The sequence below is a fragment of the Triturus cristatus genome, chromosome 4_2, assembly GCF_964204655.1.
Source record: "Triturus cristatus chromosome 4_2, aTriCri1.1, whole genome shotgun sequence".
Classification (NCBI taxonomy): Eukaryota; Metazoa; Chordata; class Amphibia; order Caudata; family Salamandridae; genus Triturus; species Triturus cristatus.
Genome location: NC_140586.1, coordinates 652,246,875 through 652,273,978, shown reverse-complemented (window position 1 = coordinate 652,273,978; position 27,104 = coordinate 652,246,875). Strand labels below are relative to the sequence as shown.

Here is a 27,104-nt window from a genome sequence, read left to right as displayed (position 1 = left end):
ATAATATATGAAGAAAGTGCCAACTGCCCCACATTCCCTTGCACACTGATCCGAGTCACTGCAACTAATCCGATGTAGGAGCACTCTAGACATGTTTAACCTGTGGAAGATGTGCAGTTGTATTAGTCTATATCGAGCCCTAATTGCTACCTCCCTCGGGCTTTTAATTGCCCGACCCAATCGTCCTCCTCCACTGTCATTCGTCTAGGCTTCCCTAAGTGCCACCAAGGGATTGGGTGAGTTGTTCATGATTTTCCTATATACCAGTGAGACCGCCTTATCTGGCATGGGGTCCATGAGCAACCTATCCTCGAGCGGGGTATACTCCGCCAACTGTTCCCCATCCGGAACATGCTTCCTCAGAGCATGCTTGAGTTGTAGGTATCTAAAGAATTCCTTGTCTGATATTTGGTATTCTGCTTCCAGATCTTCAAAGCTGATCATGTTGAGTCCCCCTCCATACATCACCCAAATGTTCGATCCCTATTGTCTGCGATTTGAAAAACCCCTTCAGCAGACCCACCTTACATAGTTTCAATTACGTTTCCAAAGGAGGGAGGGCCTTCTCCTCCGTCATCCCTACTCTTTGGAACAAGCTACCTAGCCAACTCCGTGTGGAAAACCGCCTTCTTCCTTTCAGGAAGCAATTAAAAACCATCTTGTTTTTAGAAGCTTGGGCTTAATGATCAGTGCACTGCTAAGATTCTACGCTACTCTTCGACAGCGCTTAGAGACCTTTGGTATTAAGCGCTCAATAAATCTAAATTAACATAACATAACATAGCAAATCAGCGTCCCAAAGCGGGGTTCGTTCGGTCAGTTTATCCTTCCCTCCCAGAAATAGGGTGGCCTCCCTCCATATTTCTAGCGACACCTCTGTATGTACTGGTAGTGTGCCTTTTCCACTTCTAAGGTATAGCGTCATCAGATAGCCTACCCTTCCCATGTGGAGTTGATCAGCTGTAAAAGCAGGCTCCTCTCTCCCTGCGTATACCCTCTCGTTGATGGTTATGAATTGCGCTGCCCAGTAGTATTTCTTAATATCTGGAACAGCCAGTCCCCACTCATATACTCTCTGCTGCAGTTCGCGCAGAGCGATTCTGGCCTGTCTACCGCCCCACAAAAGGAGTTGCAGGTCCCAGTCTATTTGCCTGAAAAAACTGGGCGGAACTTTGCACGGGGTATTTTGCAGCATATACAGTAGCCTCAGCAGTGTCATCATCTTAAATAAGGAAGCTCGCCCCACCAGAGTCAGTGGAGGCTTTCACCAGTGTTGAACGTCCCTGCGTAGCCTGTCTAGCTGGGGGAACAGATTATCCTCCAGGAATCTAGTCGTCCCATTGTAAATAATTATGCCTAAGTACTTGAAGGTATCCCTAATGACTAAGGAATGGGCACAGGTTGGCAGGCACGGGCTTCTGCCGGCCAGAAGGTACAATAGAAATGTATTCCAATGTATTCTATATCCCGAGTACTGTCCAAACGTTTAGAATATGTGAATGGTCCAATTTATAGATGACCTGGTGTTGGTGACATAGAACAGTATATCGTCTGCATACAGTGTTATTTGTTCCACTCAGTCCCCCTCCCCACTGATTCCCCGGATTATAGGGTCTATCCTAACCCATGCCACCAGGGGTTCCAAGGCCAGAGCAAACAGCTTGGGCGAGAGTGGACACCCCTGTCTTGTGCCTTTATGAAGTTGAATAATCCTCGAGATCTCCCCATTTACTGTCACCCTAGCTAATGGGCCCGCGTATAAGAGCGGCACCAAAGCACAGAAGCCGTCACCAAACCCAAATTTACCCAACACCGCTTGTAAGTATGGCCACTCTATGATGTCAAATGCCATGCATGTGTCTAAGGAGAGCAGCGTGGCATCCTCCGTCGTGTTAATTTTGGTGTTGCTCAACACTCCATAAAATCTTCGTAAGTTGAGCCTAGTGCTCCTATGAGGCGGTGTGTAGAACAAAGGTCTAGTGGAGGCCAAAAGGTCCTCAGGTAGCCTATGCTACTAATGATTTAAGAGCAGTATTTAGTCAGACGAAACAATACAAAGAAGTCCAGGTGGGACTCTGTACGCAATGTATGTTGGGACACAAGGTTTTTGGAATGACAACACATTTATTATCTGCATAAATGGAATATCATATACTTTGGTAATAGTTCTAGTGCTCACACAGAAATTTAAAGTGCGTGAAGTGGAGAAGTGCTGGTGACATTAAAACTTTACATCGCATGGAAAAACAACAGTAGTAAGCAAAACTCCTAAATAAATTTAACGCAATAATGGAGTTTTGGTTAGAGAGGTTGACGGCGTTTCGATCTCATTAGTGTGAGATCTTCATCAGGACGAGAAAGTGTGAGCTGAAATAGCACTTAGCAAAAACTACTTCATGTTTCATGACAAGTTCTACAAACAATGTAAAGGAACTTCAGTGGGGGCAGTTTTTGCCCAAAATGTTGCCATACTCTTTGTAGATAACATAGAGAAAACATTAATCCTCAACCAAGTTAACCCACATCGCAATAGAATCAGGAGCTGGCATCGATACATTGATGATGTGTTTATGATTTGGCAAGGCACCACAAATGAATTGGATAACTTTTGTAAATGGTTAAACGGTTGCCAACCAGACCTAAAATTTACCGATGACCCTAGCAACACACAGATTAACTACCTGGACGTCTCTGTCAAACCAAATGAGGGAGGGTTTTACACCACACTGTACAGAAAGCTCACAGAGTGCAATACTCTTCTACACTACAAAAGTGCCCACCCCACAGAACTTAGGGATGACCCACCATATGGCCAGTTCTTGAGGATACGCAGAAATTGCAAAATGAAAGACAACTATCTCAGGGAAGCAGATCTACTTTGCGACAAACTCATGAAGAGGGGTTACCCTAGACGACTGGTCAAAAGATCCATGAACCATGCCAATAACTTGTTGGGCTTCGCATCTTGCTCATATACACGCTGTTGGGTTGCTCTACCATAAATCTTTGCTGCTCCCTCAACTATGTCCTTAAACTCCTTTGTTTTGATTCGGATCTGTTGTCTCGCCTGTTGTGCTATGTCCGTGTGCCCTACAGTTTTCTTCGCCAGGTGTCGCAAGTCAGATTCTGGTGTGTCACATAAGATGCGTTGTTCCTTCTTTTTCCCTCCCACTACCGCTTGGACATACCCTCGCATAACTACCTTATAGGCCTCCCATAATGTGCAGGGCGACTCCACTGTACCTAGGTTATCCAAGAAGTACTGCTCTGTGCGCTCCGCTACTTTCCCTCTCACCTGTTTATCCTTAAAGAGCCACGAGTCCATTCGAGTGGGCAGCATATGCTGTCTTACCGGTCCCTTGAGTTGTGTCACCACTGGGGAATGATCAGATATACCTCTAGCCCTGTGTTCTGTCCCCCTGAACCACTGGGTCTGCGTTCCCAGTGTCATGAGATATTCTAAGCCTGAGTACCCCCCATGGAAAGCAGAGTGAAAAGTATATTGCCAATCTTCTGGATTGTGTGCTTTCCAGGGATCAACAAGCCCCATCGCCTCCACAAAGTCTCTCAGCGGCTCAGGTCCCCTTTCTTGTCTGGCACTTGTTACTCTGTCCATCTCAGGATCCATGGCTGCCCTCCCCCTAAAGAACCTTTCTGTGCTATACGGGTGCAATATCTACTCATTCACTAGACCAGTATTGCCACAACACACTAACTTCCGTCGGGTATACAGTTCGTAAATCTTATCTGATCAGTAGAACTTTGATTCAGGGATCCATTAACAGTTTGGGTTAACTGTGAGGCCAGTCTATTGCAGCCTGCGTACAGTTCCAACTCTCCATTGCCTGTGTATTCCTACACTGGTGTCCCTCCCTTCTCTGCGTCGTGCATTCCACCCCCGCTGGTGTCCACTTGCCATTTCCACATCGGACTCTCTGTCTCTTGCCTCTGCTGCCGATGCAGCCTTCTGCCAGTGCTTTGTTCTCATGACCAGTCTCCATCCCTTCAGCCAGTCGTGTGCTTCCTCCGGAGTTGTAAACCTCCACACCTTTCCCTCTGCGATAACTCTGAGGGTCGCTAGAAACAGCATAGGGTATTAAATGTCCTGTGCTTGGAGGAGTTTTTTTAATTTCTAGAAAGTGTTGCCTTTTTTTCTGCACCTTCTGAGTGAAGTCTGGGGAGATTGAGATGTGGGCATTATCATATTTCAGAGGCGGAGCAGTTCTAGCCATTTGCAGGATTAAGTCTCTGTCCCTAAAATTGAAAAGCCTCACTATTATGGGCCATGGTGGGCTCCCGGCCTCGGTCTCACTCCCGGGATTCTGTGTGCACGCTCCACTGAAAAATATTTTGATAGGCCCCTCGGCTGGAGAGAGTTGGTTATGAGGTCTTCCACGAAAAGGCCAACTGCCTGACCTTCTGCCCCTTCCGGCACTCCAATTATACGTATATTATTTCGGCGGGAGCGCCCTTCCTGGTCCTCCAGCTTATCTTCCAGCTCCCTCGTGGTCTGTGTCAGCTCCTTAATTTGTTTCTGCATGATTTTGGTGTCTTTAGCCAGTTCAGCAGTCGACTCCTCCACGCGGTCACTCGCTCTCTCATATTGGCAAGGTCCACACTCAGTAGAGACACCTCTGAGGTCACCGCTTCTATTTTCCCTGCCAGCTCCGTCCTGATGCCCTGTATGGCTGCCATTATACCGTGCAATGTAGGCTTTGGGGTCACCGTCGATGATTCTTCCATATTTGCTTCTGCACCCCCAGGGTCGGTCACCTGTTCCTTGGGTACTGTATATTTGTCGAGCTTTATCTGCTGAGGGTGACGTGGTCCTCTGCCCCCAATCATGTTCACAGGCTGTACTGCACGTGGATAACAGACGGTCGTCGGGGCCCTCTTGTTGGCATGATCTTCAGACCAGAGGCTAGCGGCTGCGCCTCGTTCAGCCCTACCTGTCTACTTCCACTGCCACTTATAAAGTCATCCACGGAGTCTGATCCTCCACTGGGTGGGATGCCCCATCAGTAGTTACTGTGTTGAACGGGCCCTTTGCTGGCGTGGCAGTGCACCGGACGCAGATCTCATCCACTATGCCGCGTTACTCTGTGTCCCCGAAATGGCTGCGACTTGCCAACTGCCGGTCGCGACTCACTGCGCACCTCTGCAATGATGTGGCTCCCCATACAAGTCGCCCCAGAGCACTGCATGCTCTTCCGGGACCTCCACTCAACCCCTCCGTTCTCACTTGGGGGTATGTCTTCAGGCTAGGGCACTTCCCTCAATTTCTGACCTGGTCCGAGTCTCCCGGTAGCTCGGTCTCTGTCATCCAAATCCCCAGCTGGCTGTTCCAACTCAGATCACCTCCTCGTTATATTGTGCATAGCGCAGCCCCCGCTGGGGCACTCTGCATTGCAGGGCGCGTCTTTCAGCCTCCCTCTGCGCTGCACCTTGTCTACGTCACTGTGGCTCTGGGCTCCCGTATGAAAGTCCGGGGATGCCGCATGTCAGAAGGCCGTGCCCTGTTTCTCCACCGGTAATTGTCTAGTTTCAATTCGTCCCTGCACCCGGGCACTGTGTGAGGCCTCACGGCTTTATAGGCGCCACTTAATCGGGTGAATGTGCGGACATTCTGGGGCAACGTCTAGGTGGTTCATTGAGCCGCTCTAGCAAGGGGCCATTTCTTCTCCGCGGCAAGCCACGCCCCCTTGTATTTTATTCTTATTCAGTTTCTATCCAGAGACGGTACCAAACTCCAATGTCTCCTGTTCAATTGCACCTACATCATCAATGGCATTAGCTGAATATACAGTGACATCGTCTGCATAGGCAGTTATATGCACCCTGTCCCCATTTATTTCCCTGGGTGAAAGACGGAGATTATTAAGGATCCTGGATATATATGGTTTCAGACAGACTAAAAAAACTAACACTGAAAGTAGGCAACCCTGATGGGTGCGTCGTTGAATCACAAACACCGCTGATGCTTCTCCACTAATAAGTATCCTAGGTCTAGGTTTTTGATATAGGCAACAGACCATATGTATATATTTTTCTCTGATGGAACCCCATCTGAGACATAACAGCCCAAAGACAGGGCCGGGAGACCCTTATCAACCGCCTTCTTGGCGTCAAGGAGGATCATACCGTCCGATTTATGTAAATTGTTAGCCACTTCGAAAACAGCAATTACAGTATTAGTATGTATAGTAGAATCCCTGCCTGGGAGAAAACCATGCTGTTGATTATTAACACATGCAAAAGAATCAATTGATGGATGGAATGCTGGACAATGCAAACATTCACCCCCAGTCACAAGGATCTGGGTTTAATCCATCATTCCTTTGCTCACCACACCACCCCAGTTTGGACCGAGCCATATGCAAATCAGTCTTGACAGTGTTCCTTATGGGAACAGTCCAGCCGGAACTGCCAAGCCAGATCCTCCCTGGACCGGAAACGAGCATCCTGGGACCGGTTTCAGGGCATCCCCCTTCATCAGCCAGGCTAGCCGGAATCCAGTGTTGTAGTGAGCACTCACAAGCATATCAATCACAGCGGCCATCCTAGGTGCTAATATTTTAGAATAGATTTTAGCTTCTCCATTAATTAATTAAATCATTTAGTATGATCCTCGCTTGGTGGGGGGACTTCCCTTTTTTCAAGAAAACCTACATTAACGGACTCCCTTGATTCTGTGATATCCTGCTCCTGTTCAATACGCTGAATAATAAATCGGATAAGAGGACCCAAGACATCAGCAAGGAGTTAAGAGAACTGAGTAGGTATCCCATCCTGGCCTACTGCTCTGCTGGAGGAGAGTGAAAGGATTGTATCTTTAATTTCATCCAGGAACATTTTGTACTCAAGCATGTCAACTTGCGATCTGACTATCTGGGAATCTTAACGGAGCATAAATCCACAATTTTTACAGTATGATAGTGAACAACAACTTCATCTGCACTATATAGAGATTGATAAAATTTGCAGAATTATTCATGAATCGCAAGACAATGAGTGATTTCCTGATCTTGATCATCTTTTAAGTGAGTATTGCTGCGGCATGCACCCTTTCTAACCCTTATATTTCTACTGAACCCTGCACTTCAGTCTATCCAGATTTCCGATTGCGGTTAGACACATACCAAATCATAATTCCCTGATATATGCTTTTAAGGCATCACAAAACACACTAATAGGAGCAGACTCCAACTTTGACTCAATAAATTCCACCAAGTTTATATGCATCATCCGCTTATTCTCTTTATCTATTAAAAGACGGCATTCAACGACCATGGTCTCAGCTCTGCCGCGGTCAAATTATTCTTTAAAGAAATAATAATAGGGTTATGATCAAATATTAACTTAGGACCAACCTCTAGTTCCATATCATAAATCAGTCCCCGAGGAGCAAGAGTATAGTCAGTAAGAGAGTAATGATTGTAAATATGTGAATAATAAGTAAAGCCTGAACTCACTGGTTTAATTACCTGCCATACATCAACCAGCTGTGCACCCACATCAACAAATCAATTGCTCAGCGAACTTTAATCTTGCGTGGAGTGGTGTAAGTATTAGTTGTATTAACTTTATAGTTGAGGACACATTTAAAATGCCTGACAACAAGTAAGATCCCTGGCCCCGTCATGATTGCATTAAATATATGGGGATCATCCTAATTCAGGCCATCGAATGCACATATAGTAAATTGCATTAAATCCAGCTCCACTTGTACTGTGACCTACCTACCCTGCTTGTCCTCTTACTTTTTAGCAATCTTGACTTCTGAAGAGAGACTGAAGAGAATAGTGATCCCTCTGATCGATACTTGTTACATTGTTACCCCCCAGTCAGTAGCCAAATTGTATAAATTGAGCAGGATCCTTATATGCAACATATGTCTCCGGGAGGCATATCATTTGGGGGTTATCAAAATGAAATATCTCTTACAACAGGTGTCTTTTAAGAGAGCTATTCAAACCTCTTCCATTCCAACATATAAGCTTGGGAGCCAAGAATTACTGACAAAATTGAAGCACTGGCCCCGGGGTAATTAATCTTTGCTAACCGATACCTAGACATTTTCAAATCTACTTCAAATGGAGAAAAACATAGGTACTCACAACCTATACCCACTAAACTTGTGATGGCACTCCCCTTTTGTTTTTTATCTCCATAGCTAACCCTTACCTCCATCCCCCCCTCCCCCAACCACATCAGCCCTCCCCTCATCCCCCAAACTCCGACCGCACCCTAACCACCAAGCCTCTTCAGACCCACCTTGAGGGGCCCCACTGCTGCAGAAATCGCCCTACCCCTAGCCATTGTTGAAGGATTGCCATACCCAGCTGCTCCACAACCGGAAAAGAGACACCCACCACAGAGAAAAAGAGAAGCACCCAATCAGCACTCCAATGATTAATGAAACCAGGCCATCCAGACAAACCACCCCATCTAAAATTCATCAATGTCAACATCAGACTTTTCATGTCTTTAATCCTCCTTCCCTACTTCAGTATATGTGACTCGTATAGAATTGGGGAGTCCTTAGATCGCAATGAAGACAATCATTCCCCAGCCTTATTCCCTATGATTTAGAAGCGGAGTTACAATGCCCAAGAGTCTCATCGTGAACAGCAATCACTTGTTCCTAGCTATTGGGGGGACAGGTTTCTCCATCTGTTTTGGATTTGCTTGACCACCGCACTAGCAACTCCATCACTTTAGCCTCCCCTTTACAGACATATGTCTTGCCATATTAGATCGCCTTAAGACGAGCTGGTTCTTGAAGAAAGACCTACAGCCGCAGATCACTCAATGTTGGACTTAATTTCCTGAACTACCATCGACTTTCGACAGTGATGTGGCAAAAATCAAACCGCACAAAAAGCTCGACCACATCTACAGTAACTGGAGATGAGGACTTTCCTCTAGAGTGGATTGCCTGCTGAAGAATTAAATTGCTGATATAGATCAGAATTGGTTACGGATATTTGGCTGCCACACTAGAGAAGTTACTCTGACGGACTGGAAGCCGATGAGCCCACTAGATCTGTGAGTTCCAATCCCAATCTGAAAGCTCAGGAAAGGCTTTCTAAAATAATTTGATGTCAAAACTCCTATATCTCCTCTTTCACAGTTCTCCTAAACCCCCAGAACCTGTAAATTATTGCGGCTCCGTCTATTTTCCGAATCCTCGTTTTTGTTTTTTCTTGCATGGTCCGCAGCTCAATTTCTTGTGTATCTACCTGCTGCAATACATGAGTCACTGTATCCTCAGTCTATGCAGTCCTCTGCCTCAGCTATTTGATTTGGTCTGCAATTTCACCATTGTTCTGGGAAATTTAGTTAACTGCCTGTTGCATTTTAAGATTGTCACTTCTAATCTCCATATACTGATTCTTTAACTGGAGCGTGTGCTCTTGTATTAGTTGAAAAATATCTTTAAGCAATGGTTCCTTGGCCGCCTGAGATGTGTTGGGGGGGAGAGGTGGAAGTTGAAGGAATAGACTTCACAGAAGAAATCAAATGCTCCATAGTTGTCCTGTTCTCGATGACCACTGAACTGTCACTATGCTCCCCTCCCTTCTCCCCCAACAAGTAAAGCCGATACTGAAGTTTGGTAACCTGAGCCCTTATCCATTGTGGCACTCTCATTCACACTTAGGGGAAACAGAAAGTTGTGAATCCTATTTCCAGTGCTGACACCCGTGTCAGTTCTACATAATGATTTTACGATTTTTAGGCACCAAGAGTTTAGACCCCGCTTTTCCTTATATCCTGTTCCCCCTTACCACCTATCTTGCACTGCCTTAAATGTTGTGATCAGAGTTGTACTCAGCATGTCAAGAGTGTCCTGGAGAGTCTGATTGAATTGAGACCAGTGTGGTCTGACACATGACCACCAGTTCCGGACTGATCAACCCTAACTGTTCCACATTTAGGCCAATAGTTGGATGTTCTATCTCCTACACAATCAGGATATTGCTTAGTGCAATGTGCCTCTCTGGATTAGAAGTCCCAGCAGAGCTCTCAGTGTCGTATAGGCCAGTCTCGATAGCTCCTACTACTGTCGGGGTTACACAATTGTCATTTAGAGCCAGCAGGGATAATAGCTCCTTAAGGACCTGAAGTGTCGGCTGAGTGCACTCCCAAAGAGAAGGTACTGCTTGGTCAATCAAGCACTCCCCTCTGCCCTCCAAAGCACACATGTTGATAGTCTGGGCCATATTCTCCATCCATTCTGGGTGATCTTGACCATCCTTGCTTCCTTTCCTCCCTTTACTTAGTGACAACACCATTGCTAAGTTTTTAATTACACTGTCCTCAATAATATCAATCAGCCTCCATGCACACACATATGTGAGAGGAATAGCACAATCAGGGAAGAAGTTAGGGGTGCAGATAACAGTAGAAGAATCTGAGTGCCGACTTACTAAGAGGCCCAATGCAGACTGCGTATCTCTGATAGCTCTGGTTTCTCCACTCTCAGCGGGCAGTTGAGGTCTCAAGGGACTTGATGGACTCTGATGGTGCACTCATTGCCCTTGCTTCCTGGACTGCAGGGAGACCGGTGCTAACTCTTCCCCGCCCAACAACAGTCCTCTCGGGAGGAGCAGCAACAGAAGCATTTGCTATTAGCAAGGCAGATCATACTGTGCTGCACAGAACATCCAAGAGTGCCCCCCTCCACAACACTGACCTCGGAGCTGCCATCCATTTCCAAATCCCTCACAGCAGGTGTTGTCAGATTTGAGGCTGCTTCGCTCATTTTACTCGCTTAGAGAATGGGAACCCGAACAAGCAATTCCCCCAATAGTGGGGCCATTTTTTCAATGCTACTAAATGCTGCACCATATACCACCTGCTGCCCTTGTCGCAGGCTTGCTGCGGCCCGTCATGGGCTCATTATTCCAAGAGCCTGACTGCTGATTGGGCTGCGTGTCACCACCATGATGCCACCAAACAGGTAATTGAGCTGCCTCCAAAGTTTACCGGCCTTCTGTAAGATTATTGCAGGGAGCACTAACACACAGGTCTGGCCACCCTGAATTAATTAAGGATGCCCTCTTGTTCTTAACGTGAGCACATGAGTTGTCCTAGTAATGCACCATGACTGCAGGCAGGCAGTATCCCAACCGAGTTGGGATGAGCCAGCATGGGCAGCTCATTGGTGAGCTGCCATCTTCCCGCATTCACTCATCCTTAACAGGAGGTCAAACATATGACCCTTGGACTGCACTTCTTTGTCCTGAATACAAGAGAGTGAGAGAGCAGGTCAATTTCTTCAGAGTTTAAAGAAAGCAGGTTCATTCATCTAATGATCTTCCACAGGTCCAGGAGTGTTCTGAAACTGGTGCCTGGAGATGCTGCATTTATGCCTGGCACGAGCTCGTGGGTGGGAATGACTCCTGTGCTGGCCTTAACCAATGGACTGGGCGAGGGGTGTATGGTGAGTGTACTATGGCCATTATAGGGCCCTCCTACATCTAAATCTAAAATCTAGTTTGGGACAATCAATCAGATTGTAATGTAATGTCTAAAGGTATGCTCGCAGCCCTATCCTGCATTTCCTGACGGGTTCAAAGGAGTCATCGCTGACCATTCAGGTCAGCCTATTGTTTGCTCCTAAGAAGCACTTCACACCTTTTCACACATGTTCAAATGCTAATTACTGGCTGGAAAAAGTGGGAGAGCAAATGCATATTTAGTCTTGAGGAACTTCAGACAGGGAAAGAGTAATTTTTCCTTAAATCCTTCAAATCCAACATCATAATTGAATTGGAATTTAAGTGTATTATTAACTTTAAAAACAAATAAATAATCCGCAGTGCATTGCAGGGGCGCGAGTTATAGTTAGCTGAACTAACTATAACAGGGGAATTTCTAGGGTTTTGTACGAGGGAAATGTCCAGCTAACTATAACGCCCCTGAAACCTTTGTTTCTTTCAGTGAATTTCTAAGGTTTTTTAAATGCCAATTCCTAACTATAACGCCCCTGAAACCTATGGTTTTTTCAGTGAATTTCAAAGGTTTTTTAAATGCTAATTCCTATCTATAACTTATCTCTGAAGATTTCATGAAAAGCATTCTTTTTTAAAAGTAGGGTGCACATTAGTTTTGTGGAAAAGCATCTTTGTGATTGGTTAAGAAAAAGCAGTTTCAACGTGGAGTACATATCAAAGGATAACATTTGCTCAGATCAACCACACCTGCTACTTGCATTTGAAAGGCACTGTTCGAACTTTAAACAATCGTCAACTTTTAACCTGCACGTGTCGTTAAATATTCAAGAAAATGTCACAAAAAAATATCGTTAAGTTTTAAAAAATTGATGAACTTTTAACCTGCACGTGTTGTAGAATGTTCTAGAAAGTGTGTTGATAGAATATGTTGCACTTCTGACTTCTATGTGTTGTTGAATATTAAAAAAACAGTTCATTTGGAAAATTAAAAAGAAACCAATAGAGAAGTTTTGAAGCTTAAAAGAATCAAGGAACTATTCTAATTTATTCTTTACATGTATTTATGTGTGCAGCAACAAAATTATAGACACAACAGCAGTAGGAAGAGGAAGAAGCAGGGAGTGGGGGGAGGGGGGGAGATGGGCAGAATGGCACACATGAACAATTAAGTACAACACACATATAGACTAACAATGGCCAAAATGAAACACACCAACAAGCAGCACAAGTCACACAACCCGCCAACATCACACCACTGAACGAGCATAGAAGTGAAAACCACGCTGCATTCATACAGGATGTGTACAGAGGCCAGTCGTTGGTGTTATGGGATGTCTGCGACCGTGGTCATCATGGATGAGATGCCCAGCATGTGGCACATGGTCGAGTTCACTGTGTGTTATGTTGCCAAGCGGCTGCACCTCCACCCTCCCACGAGCCCCCACACTTTTGTACGGTGCGCTGTTGTATCTCGTGCACTCGTACAGCACAACATTGTAATGCCTATTTGCGCATGTCCTGCTACATTCCAACTACAACATCACAGTGCCGTTTGGAGGTGGTGCATGCCAGTTTACAACATCAACTGCTGCGGCTCTTGTAGCAGGCCACACCAGAACACAAAGACACACTTACCGAACTTCCTGTACAGAGACATGTCCGAGACACCCTGTTCCCCTTGCCGCATAGGCACACCCCTGCACTGACCTGTGAACCCCAGACCAGCACACGCCAGTTGTGCATGCAGGAGGATGCGTGCGTAGCTACACATCCAGGCTCACTGCCAACGCTGAGGTGACAGCACACTGTGATGTTGCAGGGCTCGTGCCTATCATGCTAAGACAATGACCACGGGGACACCCTTACTAAGATGTGGGTTTGGGGGGCATTGGCGGTCCTGGAGTTGTTGAGATGAGTCTTCTGTCCCTCATGGGTATCCCTGTATCATGCTCATTGACTCTATGGTACCTGTGGGTGTTCTGGTGTGGCTCTTGACTGTGTTCCCTTTCATGGTGCAGGTAGTTGTCCTGCTTAACACCAGCAGAAAGCAGGTGTAAAATCCCTGGTGCTAACGTGTCTTATCGCCGGAATTTGTTTCGCATTGCAATTGGTGTGAAAGTTGTGATGGGATTTTTTTCGTGTGCAGAACAATATACGAACTGAGCAGTGTATCTCATCAAGATCCAGCACCTGACGCACTATTCCCAATCATTTTAAATACAATGAGATTTCTTAATAGATTTTGTATGTACACTGTAACTACAGCCAATACCTCAGTGCAATTCAATACAGGATTTTAGTATTTAGAATAAATCGGAAAGGTGCACCTCGTGTCTTTTTGCACGGGAACGGCTACTCTCCATTTCATTATCAGCACTTTAACGGAAGTAAAGTTGAGATAAATCTAACACACTATTCAGAAGTTAGTGCAAACTGCAGATATCACCAGTATTCCAGCAATAAGTCCCCCAAAATTTAACACCATGGTGGACTCCATCAAATAACAGTAATAAGAACAAGAAAGAGTCACACAGCAGTTAAGAGAACAACCAAAAACTTTATAAATTTTTTTTTTCAAACTTTATTTTTTATAATAATAAATATATAAACGAAAAACTATTTTCAAACTTTATTTTTTTATTAACATATATATGAACAATAAACTAATAAACAAAATGTGACAACAATAAAAAAAACAACAAGGCGGAACACTACTGTGGGGACAATGGATGTCGACGACAGACCTGGAAAATAAGAAAGATTGTTAAAAAAACAACATGGTATTCTCAACAAAATACCACAAGAAACAAATCACAGATATATAAAATGCATGCAGCTAACAACATTTTATAAGTTTAACTGTAAATGTTGCCGCTTTAAAATATTTACCGAATCTGAAGAAAATGTTTTGCAGAAGGCACCACACAAACAACGTTTTTCTTCAGTGGTGAGGAAATGTTTTACTTTTTCCAAGGAGCAAACAAAGACCAATGCCACCTTCGTCACTCGCAAGATTTGACAAAGAGTTCTGTTACGAGGAGATCCTAACAAAACATACTCGTGCGGCACAGCAAGTATGATGAAACACCTAAGGACCCTTCATCCAAACAATCTTGTACGAGAAGAGTGCAAACAGATGAGAAACACTCCTGTTCTGTATCTGTAAAAAAGAATCACAAATAAATGTATAGTAATAGCTTTCAAATTTATACTATTCCATTACTGTACAAACACATTTTATATAAAAACTGACTATGAAACTATAGCCCTGAACCACAAGTGTGACAATCATTAAAACACTACATGCATAGTGCATACTACTTTGAAGCAGTTCATGCCCTAAAGCCTCCCTCACTAAAACACTACATGCTAACTGACTAAATGATTACAGTAGTATAAGGAGACACACTTGGTGACTCACAGGGTGTTTGCTAGAAGAGTATGAATACTAACTAGGGAATAGAAGGTGTGAAACACAACTGTGTAGGTGATTAGAGGACTGCATCCATACTGCATAGGCATTTAAAGCAGTCCATGTGCCAAGGCCTGGCTCACTGCATGACTACTTGGGTACTGACTGAATGATTATCGTACAGCAAGGAGAGTGCCTAGGTGAATTTATAAGTGCTAGGCTTTTCGCACAGAGAATAGATTAGTACTTGGTACTGAATGGGTCACTAGAGGAGTGCAAAGGCAGTGACAAGTGCTGGACTGTATGGATACTGACTAGGAAATTGAAAGTGTGAAAGACAAGTGTCTAGGTGGTTAGAAGACTGCATGCATAGTGCATAGGGGTTTGAAGCAGTCCATGTGCTAAGGCCTTGCTCAGTGTATGAATACTTAGGCACTGACTGAATGATTAGAGTACTGCAAAGATAGTATCTTGGTGAATTTATAAGTGTTTGGGTTTTAGCACAGTGAATGGATTAGTACATGGTGCTGAATGGGTCACTAGAGGACTGCAAAGAGAGTCAAAGGGTATTTCCTGGAAGTGTATGGATACTGACTAGGGAATTGAAGGTGTGAAAGACAATTGTGTAGGTGGTTAGAGGACTGCATACATAGAGGATAAGGGTTTGAAGCAGTCCATATACTAAGGCCTGGGTCACTGGATGAGTACTTGGGTACTGACTGAATGATTAGAGTACTGCAAGGAGAGTGCCTGGGTGAATTTATTAGGATTTGGCACTGTGAATGGATTAGTACATGATGCTGAAAGGGTCACTAGAGGAGTGCAACGGCAGTGACAGGGTGTTTGCTGCAAGTGAACGGATACTGACTGGGGAATTGAAGGTGTGAAAGACAAGTGTGTAGGTGGTTAGAGGACTGCATGCATAGTGGATATGGGTTTGACGTAGTCCATGTGCTAAGAAATGGCTCAGTGCATGAATACTTAGGCAGTGACTGAATCATTAGAGTACTGGAAAGAGAGTGTCTAGGTGAATTTATAAGTGTGTGAGTTTTGGCACAGTCAATGGATTAGTACATGGTGTTGAATGGGTCTCTAGAGGACTGCAAAGGAAGTGACAGGATGTTTCCTGGAAGTGTATGGATACTGACTAGGGAATTGATGGTGTAAAAGACAAGTGTATAGTATGTCAGAACACTTTTATTTGAAGCAATCTATTTGGTACTTAGAAACTGACTAAATAATCAGACTACTTCTAGGACAGTGCTTAGGTAAAACTTTTAAATTTTCAGTTCTGCCACAGTGAACAGAATAGTACATGGTACTTCACCTTAGTGTCAAATCCTGACTCATTTTATCAATGCATAAGCAAAGACTAGCTTCTAATGCTACTAAAACTTGACAAAATGAGAGGTTTTAAATTAGTTATCTGTCAGCAAATACACGATGTTACCAAATGCTTCTCTCACAGTGGTTCTCAAATGCACACAGACTCACAGTGTTATTCGAGACAACAACCACTATACCTAGGAGTTTAACAAAAATCATTCACTACTGTGGAAATGGTAAGCGAACTGCACACAATCTTCATATTTCATGACTGCACTTTTGTGTCAATGCCTGACTCATTTAATCAACACATAAGCAAAGACTGGCTTCTAATGCTACTAAAACTTGACAACCTGACTGTTTTAAAACACTTATCTGTCAGCAAATACACAATATTACCAAATGCTTCTCTCACAATCCTTACCCAAATGCACACAGACTCACAGTGTGATTTTAGACAAGCAACACTATCCTAGGAGTTTACCAAAACTCATTCACTAGTCTGGAAGAGTTAATGGTACTGCACACAATCTACATATTTAAGTACAGCACGTCAGTGTCAAAGCATGACTCATTTAATCAACATATAAGCAAAGACTGGATTCTAATGCTACTAAAACTTCTCAACATGACAGATTTTAAAACAGTTATCTGTCAGCAAATACATGATGTTACCAAATGATTCTCTCACAGTGACCCCAAATACACACTAACTCACAGTATGATTCTAGACAAGCACAACTATCCCTATCAGCTTACCAAAACTCATTCACTACAGTGCAAGTGGTAAGGGAACTGCACACAATCTACATATTTCACAACTGCAATTTACTGTTAATGCCTGACTCATATAATGAAAGCATAAGCCATAACTGTCTTCTAATGCTACTAAAACTTGACAACATGACATGTTTTACAACACTTATCTGTCAGCAAATACACGATGTTACCAGACACTTCTCTCACAGTGGTTCCCAAATACACACAGACTCGCAGTGTGATTCTAGACAAACAACACTATCCCTAGCAGCTTACCAAAACTCATTCACTACAGTGGAAGTGGTAAGGGAACTGCACACAATCTACATATTTCACGACTGCACTTTAGTGTCAATGCCTGACTCATTTAATCAACGCATAAGCAATGACTGGCTTCTAATGCTACGAAAACTTGACAACATGACAGGTTTTAAAACAGTTTTCTCTCAGCAAATACACGATGTTACCAAACGCTTCTCTCACAGTGGTTCCCAAATGCACAAAGACTCACAGTGTGATTCTAGACAAGCACCATTATTCCTAGGAGTTTACCAAAACTCATTCACAACACTGGAAGTGATAAGGGAACTGCACACAATCTACATATTTCACGACTGCTCTTTAGTGTCAATGCCTGACTCATTTAATCAACACATAAGCAAAGACTGGCTTCTAATGCTACTAAAACTTGACAACATGACAGGTTTTAAAACAGTTTTCTATCAGCAAATACACGATGTTACCAAACGCTTCTCTCACAGTGGTTCCCAAATGCACAAAGACTCAGTGTGATTCTAGACAAGCACCAGTATTCCTAGAAGTTTACCAAAACTCATTCACTACACTGGAAGTGATAAGGGAACTGCACACAATCTACATATTTCACGACTGCTCTTTAGTGTCAATGCCTGACTCATTTAATCAACACATAAGCAAAGACTGGCTTCTAATGCTACTAAAACTTGACAACCCGACTGGTTTTAAAACACTTATCTGTCAGCAAATACACAATATTACCAAATGCTTCTCTCACAGTTGTTCCCAAATGCACACAGACTCACTGTGTGATTCTAGACAAACAACACTATCCCTTGCACTATATGAAAACACATTTCTTCATCTAGAAGTAGTACTACATTTTAGTATAGAAACATAACATAACTCATTTCACAAATTCATAAACAATGACTGGTTTCTAATTCTACCAAAATATAAAAACTGCACAGTTATCTCTCAACAAACACATGGAAAAACACAAATGCCAATCACAGAATGGTTTCTACATGCACACACATTGTAGAGAAAAAAAGTACTCCCTAAACTTTAGCAGGAAAAATACATTAGTCTGATTAAAATCAAAATAGTCCACATACATCCCCTCACAATTAAATAACTCATCTTTCAAGTTCTTTTGTAGATTAAGGAGTATATCAATCACTCACCATATTTTCTTTTACATAATCTCTGCACTGTGCACCTCTCAGCAAAAGCAAAGAATGGAAAAGTTTCCCTTTCATTTTCCACACATATACATGTAAACATCAAATCACAATCCTTCACACATAAACTCAAAAGCAAAAGCAAAAGTTTATTGGTTAAACATTTCAACCCTTTCCAACTGAAATACATTTCAACCCTTCCCCCAATCTGCCTTCTGCCTGTTACCATAGAAACAGGTCATGGAACACTGCACTGAGCTCACAGGTCACAAGTTCAGCACACAATGTTCTTACACAAGACAGGAAGTGTGCTTGACTTTTCAACATATCAGCTTATCATATATAATGTTCCTTACAATCTGTTTTTGTTAACCAATAACAATCATACCTTTAAAAAACAAAAATAAACACCCTACCTTTCAGTGTAGAAAGTTGTTATACAACCAATGATTTCTTGTCGTTTTTCAAAAAACGTTGCTGTGGATCCGCGCACCCACCGCGACAGAATCCGTGCATCCAACGCGATAGGATGCGCGCACCGGGCGCGCATTTCGCCGCTTCTTTTTTTTTTAAAAAGGGGGGCCCCAGGGGTTCCTTCTGGGACCCCCTAAGCACCTCTAGAGGGTCAGAGTATTCCCACTCTGCCCCCTTTATATGTTTTACGCACTTATTCCCCTTGCTTCCTCAGCCTCGCTTCTACCGAGGCAGAAAATGGCCGCCAACAGTTCCTGGTTTCGAATGGAGAGAGACGCTCGACAGCCAATTAGCATTCAGCGCGCGATCGGGAGGGTGCGCGCTCGGTTCGGGGAGGGTTCGCGTACGGTGCGGGGAGGGTCCGCGGATCCTCCGCGGCCATAGATATCACTAACTTTTTTACCCTAATTTTCTCAGGAACTACTGAACAGATTCACACCAAATATGCAAAAGGCACGAGTCCGAACTGAGGACTACCTCTTTGCCAAATTTGGTGTCATTCCGTTCAGCGGTTCGGGCTGTAGCTGCAACAACAGATCCTATGGGAAATTGCATGGGGATAACGCGTTTTGGGACCCCCCTTTTTTCTCGGCCCCCGCTTGACGAATCACAACGAAACTTTCAGGGTAGGAGCGGAGCTGGCCAAAACTTTGGAGAATTTCGCGAAGATTCGTCAGTCGGCGCCAAAGAAATTCCCAATAGAATGTTCCAGATTTCCTATGGAAAATGGGTCATAACTATCTACTGGCGACCGCCAGTAGATAATATATATATATATATATATATGTATATATATATAATATATATTCCCAAAATCTCACTCCTTCTGACCATATGGGACCCGAGAGAGGTGGCGCATATGCCGGCGGAGCATGCCGTCTAAAATGTCACAAAATACGTAGCCGATAGATGCGCTCTCAGTAACATAGAACTCCACAGCCAGTCTCTTCAAGAGGTGTTTTAATACGACGCGTTTCAGCTCCTTGCAAAGCCTTGATCACGTAATGACTTGTGCAAACAAACAGGGTGACTGATAAAGTTAATCATGGACATCGACAAGGGACAACATAAACAACTATCATGTATATGGCAGACATCTTGGAACGGTATGATATAGATAGAAACTCATCAAAGTTGTATCCTGTATACACAAGTTCCTCGGAACATAATGTCCTTATATATACATAGTATCTATACCAAATGTGTCATAAGACTGGGGTGATAAGGACAATCCTTAAGACCATTGGCGTGGTGTCACAACACACGAAAAATAAATATTTAACGGCCAAAACCACAACAACTATTGAATATTTGTCAGAACCATTACCGACAAGAAACCTTCTATCTGCACTATCAGTGCCCATCAACCAATGAGAAACAAAAAGATCCTAAGAACTCTGACTTGGAGCAAGGCCTGGGAAGTATGGAACCTTAAGATGGCCGACGCTCTGGAGGAGTTAGCGTTCTAGTCTTTCTCATTGTTCCAGAACTCTATGAGAAGCGCGCAACTTAGAACGTTGGCGCACTTCACCTGAACCCGTCACCCTAGCAGCAACCTTGAGTCCGAGTTAGTTTTAGTGAGGGCATTTCCCGTAGTTTCCTGACAGGAAGAGTTTCCAATTACGCTTACCTTGAACCGTAGCAGTTTCGGAATTCGTGTCTGCGTGTTAAGTTTCACCTCGAGCCTACCGCTCCTGAGGTAGTGTTCGGCTGGAGCTCATGCGCAGTTCAAGAAAGAGTCTGGAGTTCCGCAACAGAAAACCCGTCATCAGTTTGAAGGAGGAGAACCTTCGTCAGAGAGTCATGCGTCAGTGAGGCGCGTCTGTTCCAATTGTTGTGAGACATTTGACTGGAGAGTCAGTGAAGAGTTCGAAGTTCCATGAGAAGCACCAGAGCTAAGTTTTGAGTCTAAAGTCACACCGTGTAAATGTTATGATGTAAATAAGGAATAGTGTTGTAGTACTACCCAAGTTCATCTATCTACGAACTGTTCCTGTGAAAAAGAAAAAGAATATTAGAAATTGATACATTCCTGAGAGTAAAAGATAGGTATGACGTAGTTTTAGGGAGTTAAATAGATTGTTGTGAGGTATAAGAAAAGACCACTAACTTTTGTGTTAACATTAGGAACTATTAGAAGAGAGATACGGAGCAGAAAAAATAGCTGTCCAATAGAAGAGAAGCAACACTGGGTTTACAAGCTGGTATGTAGAAGGGGCTATAATATAAGACTAAAGGTTATTAAGAGGAAGGAGATTAAATAGAACTAATAAGTCTAATGTTTATTCAGCCTCCTGAATGATCTAACCAGAAGCCAGTTTAACAGAAAGAAGACCCAACAGGAAGCAGTCAACCAGTGGCAGTCTCTTCTCTTCTCTTTTGTTATTTTATCCAATCCCCCTACCCCCTCCGGAGAAGGCATTAACGCATCTTTCATAGTGCTGCGTTGGTGGTTCTTGGAGGTGGTGTTGGGAAAAGGCATCTCTGTTCCTGCGCAAGAAAGAAAGGGCTCCTGACAGAGTGAAGTGCCCACGTATTGATTGCGCCCGAACAGAATGGCTGAAGGTTTGGAGTTGCAAAAATTAGGAGAGGTCTTGCACATAATACAAAAAGAATTAGCCGCAGTTAGGGATGAAAACAGGGGTTTGAGACAGGAGGTAATGGACACAAGGAGGGAAACAGTCGAGCTGGCAGCTAAGATTTCCAGTTTTAATCCGACATCCAGTTTGAAATTCCCAGACACAGAAGGTGAACACTCCACTTCTAGTGTAGCCACACATGTAGTCCATTCTCTTTCTCCTGTTATTCCTCTAGCCCCCCCAGAAAGATTTAGTGGTGATCCTCAGAAGGCTCAAATCTTTTTGACGCAATGCTCCCTGCACTTCATGTGTCGTCCTTCGATTTTTCCAGACGCACAGTCCCGTGTGGCCTTTATTTTGTCATACCTTAGCGGAGATGCCGCTAGTTGGTCCATGCCCTTAGTCACCAGAGACGATGCTCTTCTTTATCACTTCGAAGATTTCAAAAAAGAATTTTTGAGGATATTTGATCGCCGAAAGATTTCTCAAGCCACAGACAATGAACTTTTAGAATTAAAGCAGGGGAACAAGGATCTTGTAGCATATCTAGCTCAATACAATAAGTTGGTGGTAGAAACGGACTGGCCGGAATGTAAAAGAGCAGCAGTCTTCTATCGTGGATTAAAAGACGAATTGAAGGATGTTTTGGCCCAAATTCCAAATCGACCTACCGACGTTTCAGCCTTAATCGATTTGGTTTTGGAAATCGATTTTCGTCAAAGTGAGAGGAGGGGTGAAAAGCGAAAGGATTTCAAATTTAGTATACCGAGATTCGACAGAACTAAGAATGACTCAACGAAAGTACCAGACAGTCAATCTGGAACCGAGCCTATGCAGATTGGAGTGGTTCGGGGTCCTCTGACCAAGGAGGAGAAGGAAAGAAGACGACAGAATAATTTGTGCCTGTATTGTGGAGGAAGTGGACACTTCGTCAGAATTTGTCCCAAAAAGCCAAAAATGTTCTCAAAGGAGAAGGAAAACTCCACGCACCACCAATAGGAGGAGTTGGGTTGGTAGGTGCTGAGGATAAGGCAACTCCAGAAGAACATCATATCGCGAACACTTTACAGTCTTCATCTCCCCACCTTGTAATTTCAATGAAAATAAAGTTCAGGAATGTCATTTTAACTGAGGTGTCAGTTATGATTGATTCAGGGGCAACAGGAAACTTCTGCGATATCAAATATGCAGCCAGCGTCGGACTAAGACCCATCTTGAAGTCAAGAAGTGAACCAGTAAGAGCCGTAGATGGAACTAATCTTTCCTCCGGACCGATCACTAGTCACACGGAACAAGTAGAGTTGACCTTTCAAGAGGAACATCGCGAACTCATCCAGTTCAATTTGATCGATGCTCCTCAGTTCCAGATTATATTGGGCCTGCCGTGGTTAACGGAACACAATCCAAGCATCGATTGGGGAGCGAGAACTGTGAGCATGAATTCTGAATTCTGTAAGGGCAACTGTTTTGACCATCTCGTGGAAACTAAGGGATCAGGACCAGCAACCTCTTTGAGTGAACAAGAAATTTCTGTGTGTGTGATCCACACTGGTGAAATACCATCTGAATATAAGGAATTCGAGGAAGTGTTCAACGAGATAGAGGCAGAGAAGTTACCGCCACATCGGCCATTTGACTGCAGGATAGATCTGGAGCCAGGCGCGCAATTACCATGTAGCCGAGTGTATGCCTTGACAGAGAAAGAGAATGAACACTTGAAGGAATACATTGGGAAATACTTGGCCAACGGATTTATCCGTCCATCTCAGTCTCCGGTCTCCTCCCCTTTATTCTTTGTACCCAAAAAAGAAGGCGAGTTAAGAACCTGTATTGACTATCGAGCCATTAGCAAAGTTACCATCAAGAATCGGTACCCTCTTCCTCTCATCTCTGTGCTGTTAGACCAGGTAAAGGAGGCACAGATTTTCACGAAACTAGACCTGCGAGGGGCATACCACTTGATCCGGGTTCGAGAAGGGGATTGGCCAGAGTATTTGTGGGCTGCAGAGTTCGCACACAATAATGCTAAAAATGTTTCTACGGGTTTTTCCCCTTTCTATCTAAATTATGGTAGGCATCCAAATGCTTCTGTAATTGGTAAAGAAATCTCAGTCCCAGCTGTGCAGGAAATAGTACAAAATTTAGCCCAAGTCCATCAGACTGCCACTAATAACTTAATACAAGCCAAGCAGACATACAAGAAATATGCTGACAGGAAAAGAAGGGAAGGTCCTAAACTGCAAGTAGGAGACAGGGTTTGGTTAAACGCTAAAAATCTCAGACTCAAAGGAGATAGAAAATTCCAACCAAAATTTGTAGGTCCTTACCCCATAGAGAAAGTAATCAATCCAGTGACTTACCGTTTGACCTTACCACCTGAAATGAAGATTCATCCTGTGTTCCATGTTTCCTTACTAAAAAAAATATCCTCAGATTTAAGAATGGACCTCCCTCCAAAACCTGTGCACTTAGAATCAGGAGTTGAGTTTGAGATAAAAAGAATTCTAGACTCTAAGAGATCTAAAGGAACAGTTTACTATTTAGTGGACTGGAAAGGCTATGGTCCAGAGGAACGATCTTGGGAGAAATGTTCTGATGTCCATGCCCCCCGTTTGATACGATCCTTTCATCTAAAATTTCCTCGGAAGCCAAGATTGGAGGGACCTCCTTTGAGAGGGGGTACTGTCAGAACCATTACCGACAAGAAACCTTCTATCTGCACTATCAGTGCCCATCAACCAATGAGAAACAAAAAGATCCTAAGAACTCTGACTTGGAGCAAGGCCTGGGAAGTATGGAACCTTAAGATGGCCGACGCTCTGGAGGAGTTAGCGTTCTAGTCTTTCTCATTGTTCCAGAACTCTATGAGAAGCGCGCAACTTAGAACGTTGGCGCACTTCACCTGAACCCGTCACCCTAGCAGCAACCTTGAGTCCGAGTTAGTTTTAGTGAGGGCATTTCCCGTAGTTTCCTGACAGGAAGAGTTTCCAATTACGCTTACCTTGAACCGTAGCAGTTTCGGAATTCGTGTCTGCGTGTTAAGTTTCACCTCGAGCCTACCGCTCCTGAGGTAGTGTTCGGCTGGAGCTCATGCGCAGTTCAAGAAAGAGTCTGGAGTTCCGCAACAGAAAACCCGTCATCAGTTTGAAGGAGGAGAACCTTCGTCAGAGAGTCATGCGTCAGTGAGGCGCGTCTGTTCCAATTGTTGTGAGACATTTGACTGGAGAGTCAGTGAAGAGTTCGAAGTTCCATGAGAAGCACCAGAGCTAAGTTTTGAGTCTAAAGTCACACCGTGTAAATGTTATGATGTAAATAAGGAATAGTGTTGTAGTACTACCCAAGTTCATCTATCTACGAACTGTTCCTGTGAAAAAGAAAAAGAATATTAGAAATTGATACATTCCTGAGAGTAAAAGATAGGTATGACGTAGTTTTAGGGAGTTAAATAGATTGTTGTGAGGTATAAGAAAAGACCACTAACTTTTGTGTTAACATTAGGAACTATTAGAAGAGAGATACGGAGCAGAAAAAATAGCTGTCCAATAGAAGAGAAGCAACACTGGGTTTACAAGCTGGTATGTAGAAGGGGCTATAATATAAGACTAAAGGTTATTAAGAGGAAGGAGATTAAATAGAACTAATAAGTCTAATGTTTATTCAGCCTCCTGAATGATCTAACCAGAAGCCAGTTTAACAGAAAGAAGACCCAACAGGAAGCAGTCAACCAGTGGCAGTCTCTTCTCTTCTCTTTTGTTATTTTATCCAATCCCCCTACCCCCTCCGGAGAAGGCATTAACGCATCTTTCATAGTGCTGCGTTGGTGGTTCTTGGAGGTGGTGTTGGGAAAAGGCATCTCTGTTCCTGCGCAAGAAAGAAAGGGCTCCTGACAATATTGTAGACATAAAGACACATAATGACACAAAATGATATATAGCGGCAAGATGATGAAAATACATCATGAGCGCGGGTCAGCTCGTGAGCTAGTGCATGCACTAATAGTGCTGTTGCCACGTGTAGGAGCAAAGGTGTCCCTGTCTGCCAGACATGAGCTAGTGCATCTGTGCAAACTAATAAACAGTATGTTGTGTTGTAGGAAGGCAATATCAAAGAAAATCTGTATGTGAATATAGAGCGTGTTTGTGCTTGACCACATTCTGAGGGTAAAGTGCAAATGCATTACAAGTGTACATGTTGGACCAGTGTCCAGACTACTCAATGGTAGAAACGACCAACACCGTCAATCTGCAAATAGTCCCTGTGGAGTCACATACTATACCCTTCAGACGCCCACTTTAAGTGATGATGAGGGGAAAAGGGTAGGTTGCCCGTGATACGTGAGTGCCGGTGACTGGGCCCCTTCCTTTCCTCCTGTGGAAAATAAGACAATAAAGAAAAAATTAGGAAAAAATATATAAAAACATGTAAGAACACATTACCAATTAGCAACGATATAGTGCATAAATATTTTTCTCCTTTCAATGCACAATTGCAACTGAAGACAAATAGGATGCGAGAGAGAACAGAGGAAACATAATAGTAGAATATGCAATACTGAGACAGCATAGCAAAAGACATAGAGAATTAAGCCTGATCAAAGGGGGTAAAAGGTATATAACATCAGTGATTATTCTCTAAGATGAATTGCCAATTCCTCATCCTGGTTAAGTCCCCCAGGATTCTTGGTTTGGAAATTGACAATGTACTTAGATTCCTTTTGTCTGAGTTTAAGAACACGATTGCCACCCCTGGGGTTGCTGAAAATTTGTTCCAAAATGAAGAATGTAAGAAGAGCAGGATTCGAGAAATGTTTATCCCTGAAATGTCGGACAACAGGATATTTTTCATCTTTGTGTACGATTGTCCGGTAGTGTTCTAAAATGCGTTCTTTGGCCATAAGAGTGGTACTGCCAATGTACCACAACTTACACGGGCATTCAATCACATAGATGACAAAAGTGGAACTACAGGTCAGGAATTGATTGATCTCCTTGTTGATCCCGTTGCACTTGGCACTTTTGCAGAAAGTGCTGTTTTTACATGCCTTGCAATGGCCGCAAGGGAAGAACCCTTGGAGACCGTGTTCCTGTCTTTTGGGATAGATGGTAACATCATTCTGTACTAGTTGATCCCTGATGTTCCTCCCTTTCCTGTAAGTGATGCTCGGTCTGATGGGAATATTCGCACCAATTATATTATCGCATTTAAGGATATCCCAATTCTTAGTCAATATTTTTTGTATATTACTAGAATCAGAATTGTATGTCATGATCAACCTGGTATCATTCACAGCTACCTCATTGGTGATGGGAGGTTTATCCTCAATGGTAGAGGCTCTACTGATGCCATCCACCCTGTCCTTAGCTCTACGTAGTACCCAATTGGGATAACCTCTGGCCTTAAAACGATCTAGCATGCGAACGCTCTCATGTTGGTAGGCTTCTTCAGTATTGCAGTTTCTCTTTGCCCTCAACAGTTCTCCAAAAGGAATGCTCCATTTAAGAGTGTCTGGATGGCTGCTGAGGGCATGAAGAATGCTGTTGCCTGCGGTGGATTTCCTGAAACGGACAGAGCAAATGGAATTATCTTTGATGTCAAGCCTGACATCAAGATATTCAGCCACCGTGCTACTGATGTTACTAGTGAGGACAATATTGTA

The 27,104-nt window shown here is 43.6% G+C and overlaps 1 protein-coding gene across 5 annotated transcripts in view; it reads left to right on the top strand.

Moving 5' to 3' along the window:
- Positions 1-27,104, top strand: part of UBE2U (ubiquitin conjugating enzyme E2 U) — a 376,214-nt gene that overhangs the window by 70,211 nt on the left and 278,899 nt on the right. The window contains exon 1 of one of the 5 annotated variants that reach the window (XM_085602385.1): positions 11,333-11,446. The exons of 3 other annotated variants lie outside the window; for them this stretch is intronic. The gene's annotated coding sequence lies outside the window, so the exon portion shown is untranslated. Of the gene's footprint in view, positions 1-11,332; positions 11,447-27,104 lie in introns of those variants that run through there. One more of the 5 variants, XM_085602386.1, reaches the window with a different exon arrangement.